This window comes from Vicia villosa, linkage group LG2, assembly GCF_029867415.1.
Source record: "Vicia villosa cultivar HV-30 ecotype Madison, WI linkage group LG2, Vvil1.0, whole genome shotgun sequence".
NCBI classification, from domain to species: Eukaryota; Viridiplantae; Streptophyta; class Magnoliopsida; order Fabales; family Fabaceae; genus Vicia; species Vicia villosa.
In genome coordinates, this window is record NC_081181.1 from 118,458,103 (window position 1) to 118,463,052 (window position 4,950).

Consider the following 4,950-nt stretch of genomic DNA (forward strand, 5'->3'; position numbering starts at 1 on the left):
ATACAAGATATATGAAATAAAAAATAAAAACACAATTTTATGTAATAAAAAAGAAAAAAAAATAGAAACTTAGCGTGTGGATCCTGTGTGGCAGACTGGTGAGGGTCCATGATGCGCCAGCGTGTTCCTGAACACTGGATCTGGAGATGGAATGATCTAACGGCTGGAAACTGAAGGCACATGATACCAGGATGAGTCATAACGCACCATGCCCAGCAGAATTTTGAAACATGTCGCGCGCGTGAATCAGCTTATGGGGGCATGCCACTGTTTACGGTGATTTCCGGTAAACAACCGCTAGTCTTCCAAACTATAATAAATATGATTTGGTTACTCGCAGGATCGACTAGATTGATCCTAGGACATAGTCAAAAAGATTGTTAATAATGGTCATTCGAACCATATCTATGATTCATCTTGTCAATAAGAATTATTTCGAACGAAACAAATAAAATTAACAATCACTTCGTTATACACGTGAGTATAACTTCAGCGAAAGGTAAGCCAAAATAAAATATGAGACGAAACTGTAAAAATACAGAAATCTTAAAGTGCAGAAATGTTAAATACTTCAAAGATAAATGACATGAAAATAATGAGTACAGAAACGTAAATGGCAAGAAGTAAATGAAATGCAATAATATTGAAAGATACTTGAAAATAAAGGGGAAATACACATGTATTAAAATGGTGGTGTCATACGTACATTTTTCAGCGAACTCTTTCTCTTTAACACTTGATACTTGAGTAATATGTGAGTGATTTGTACAAAATGAACACCCGGAATCCTAACATTAAGACCCTTATTTATACTAGTTTCGACCTTAACGGTCCTACGCTAATCTAATGCCACGTTTCTCATAAGAACCTCAGGAATGCCATCTGTCTTTAGACAGTTACGAAACCGTCTTCGAATTTCAAATCCTCCCGCCTAAGTTCTTCTTCGACGCGTGGCAGTGTATTTAACATTAAAACACTAAAAAACACGCTAAGTATCAATACTTAACATATTTCACGAAATCTGTCTAAGTCTTCGAAGACATATACTCCTACTAGCTTCAGCATTCACTATCTTCGTTATAACTTAGAAATCTTCATTCTCGAAGCATGGCCATCAAGAGCCATTTTTATCTTCAAAGATGGTCATCAGTAACCATCCTTTCTTCGAATTTTATATCCTTCGAAGGACCATAAAACGAAATCTTCAGCTAACAAATTGCCCCCAATAAATGTCTGTTTCGAAAAACAAGAGAAATAGGCGTTTCTTGTCGTTATAAGATTTCGTCCCTTACTTTATCTTTGAAAGTTCCAAGATTGCTGACTGACGTCATAATCATTGATGACCCTGTTTCCAAAACGTCTTGTCATTTTCAAAGATGTCTTCTCATAACTTACATTCCCACGTTTTTTACCTTACTTCTTGATCATTACTCCTACATACTAGGAGTAAAGCTAATTTATTCGTCCGCCATTGGATTAAATCAATGTCTGCCGCGTGTCCCTTGGTTTTTACCCAAAAGATTTAAAGGGTTTCCGTTAAACCTTTAAATACTTGACCTTGCACTTTTATACACTTTTCACTCCTCTTTCTTTATTCTCCTTCAAAAGAACAACTTCAGTCCCTTCAAAACCTATTTTCTTAATCAAACTTCTCCATGGATTCACCTTCAAATGTTCTTCATCCTGTTCTAAAGCTCCAAAATCCAACACAGTTAGGAGAACAAGAACACATACCAAACCCTAATACTGCAGAGGCGCGCGCTATCTACGCTTCTCAGGTAATCATCCCATTTGAACTTTCTGGAAAACCTCTTGCTTTTATGGGTCCGTTACCAGGCGAAAACAATCCATCTATGAACAAATTCTTTCCTGCTTATTATAGAACTAGGCCCTTAGTTAGTAAGATTAAGATAAATGAAGATGGACATTCATCTCTAGGAGAACCTGATAACACGATTTTATATCGTATATTTAGCTTAAAATCCATAGATATTTATAGCATTTTCCATTTATTATGTTAATTTATTATGATATTACGCGAGTATTTGCTTTGTTTCAGGTTTTACACTTCAATTACGACTATTTGCGAAAAGGAAAGAAAATTGAGCTTAAATGACCAATATTTATGCCTAAAAGATGGAAAAGGAGTGCTTAAGTGAAAGAGGGGTGCAATTAGGACCCAAAGGCCCAAAGGAGACGAACCAGCCCACAAAGGAACAAAAATGCGTAGCCCAAACCATACAAGCAAGTGGAGACGCACGTCTCCACATTCTCTATGCCACATCAGCAAAAGGGAGACGCACGTCTCCATGCCCCTATTTTTCCTCCACTTGAGACGCACGTCTCAGGTCGTTCAAAGCACTTCCTGAAGAAGCGGAGACGCACGTCTCCAAGTCCCAGTCAGAAAAGCTCCCTCAATTCACGGATTCCAACTGCAAAGCCTCTCCTATAAATAGGACCTGCTATCTCACTTCCAAGGAGTCCGATTTCCTGCCAACGAAGTGCTGCCGAAATTGTACCGCGAACCGTATTTCTTTATTCTGCTTTCATTCAACCGTTTATTTTCTCACAACGATTTCTACACTGGAAATTGTTGTGAACTTTTCATAGATCTAACCTTACGTTAGATTTATCGTTTTATTTCCTTGTTTTTATTTTCTGCCATTTAAATTCCGAAGAACATCCAGCCAACCTGTGGTGGAAGTTCAGTACTTGAAGATCCAATTACCATTTATTTAATTCAGGTTTTTATTTACCGCCTTATTTATATTTATTTGCATGATATATTATATGCCATTTAATATGCTTACTATTATGAACCGAACCGATTTATGCATGTTTAACCGTATTAATATGTCTAGCTAAATTACTAAAGGTGTCGGTATGTAAAGTAAGTTAACCGCAGGGATCCGAAACAAATTGGCTTAATTATGTTTTATTAATTATCACTTATTTTTGGTTTGTATGTCTAATTTAATTAGTAAGTCTTAAAACCAATAGAGCGAAAGTTTGAGGGGTTAAGACGGTCAAAGGTTAAAATCAATAGAGCGAAAGTTTGAGATCTTTAACCAGATAGTAGACATAGGACATTAGTTTTAAGGATGGCGAAAGCGTATTAAAACTAATTGGAACTTATTTATTTTCAAAAATTGTTTTTACACTCGAGCGGGATGGCGAAAGCGTACGTTAGGGATATTAGCTTGCTCCGAGTCAACAGAGCGAAAGTTTGAGATTAGGAGATTTAAATAGATAACGACCTCATATAATAGGCATTTTATTAATTACATTGTTTCCAAAAAGCTCTTCTAAAATCTAATGGGATGGCGAAAGCGTACATTAGGATTAGGATAGTAGTCTGAATCAACAGAGCGAAAGTTTGAGACGAGGATTTTTAATCAATTGAATTAGTAAAGATTTTTAATTTAATTATGCAAAAGCCAATGGACCTTCGGATTACCTTAAGTTAAACGAAATACATACTGATACCTGTTTTTTTTATTATTATTCTTTATTTTGTCACAATCATTTTCCCTTAGGAACAATCGAAACTTTAGTACCCCTATCTTTACATAGTAACCTTAAATAACGGTAGATCGATTCATAGTCCCTGTGGATTCGATATCTTTTAAAACTACACGACACGACTGTGCACTTGCAGTTATCAGATTTATAGACACGTAAAGTCGCGATCAAGTTTTTGGCGCCGTTGCCGGGGACTATTTAAGTCGATATCGTAACTCACTGTTACACCGTAGAGACTAGGACAATTCTTCCCTTCCTTTCTGAACGATTGTATGCCAAATACTCGTTCACAAGGAGGAGATTTAATACAACGAATTAACGAGATCGAACGTTTCATTAACGTCAAACGTCAAGCTCGCAATCTTCCCGAAGTAGACCCAATTCCGATTAATCAGGAATTGATTTTTACTTATCAAACGAATCAATTCACCCCAAAGTTAGAGATGGCTGCTCTTCGTCCTCTTAGAGAATATGCCGCTCCTTCGCGCGCTGAACCGCACTCAAGCATCGCACCACCTGCGATTGAGGAGAACAATTTCGAACTGAAACCTTCACTGGTCCAAGCTGTTCAACAGAATCAATTCTCTGGAAGCCCTGTAGACGACCCTAACCTCCATTTATCTGTGTTCGTGCAATATGCCGATACTGTCAAAGCTAACAACGTTAGTTCCGAAGCTATTCGATTACGTCTTTTTCCTTTCTCCTTGAGAGATAGAGCTAGAGCGTGGCTTCAATCCCTGCCTTCGAACTCCATAACCACATGGGACGAATTGAAGAGAGTATTCTTAGCTATAGATATTTTCCGCCTAGCAAAACTGCTATGCTCAGAGGTCAAATCAACGGATTTACCCAGAAAGATAACGAATCACTCTTCGAAGCTTTGGAACGTTATAAGGACATGCTTAGACTATGCCCTCATCATGGACTCGAACCATGGCTGATCATCCATACTTTCTATGGTGGTCTCTTATATAACACTAAAATGACTATAGATGCCGCTGCTGGCGGAGCATTAATGGACAAGCAACATGATGAAGCATATAACCTCATAGAGAACGTGGCACAAAACCATTACCAATGGGGTGGAGAACGAGCCGCTCTAGAGAAAGCACAAACCAAAGGAGGAATGTACGAAATAAGTGGTATAGACCGCGTTAACGCGAAAGTAGACGCTTTAACTCAAAAGATCGAGAACTTAACCGTCACTCCATCAGCCACCGCTGCTGCTGTAACACCTAACTGCGAGATCTGTGGATTGACTGGACATGTAGTTGCCGAATGTCAACTCTTGACTAAAACCCCATCTGATCAAGTAAATTATGCTCAAGGAAACCCTTATTCTAACACGTAGAACCCTGGATGGAAGAACCATCCGAACTTTTCCTATAAAAACAACAATGCGTTGTACGCACCTGGACAAGCACCTGC

At 38.1% G+C, this 4,950-nt stretch overlaps 1 non-coding gene across 1 annotated transcript; it reads right to left on the reverse strand.

Annotated features, from left to right (window-relative positions):
- Positions 1–4,342: 4,342 nt before the first annotated feature.
- LOC131654291 (small nucleolar RNA R71) lies at positions 4,343–4,449 on the reverse strand. Its single transcript, XR_009299333.1, has one exon. It is a non-coding gene; the product is annotated as a small nucleolar RNA R71 (small nucleolar RNA).
- Between the last annotated feature and the right edge of the window lie 501 nt (positions 4,450–4,950).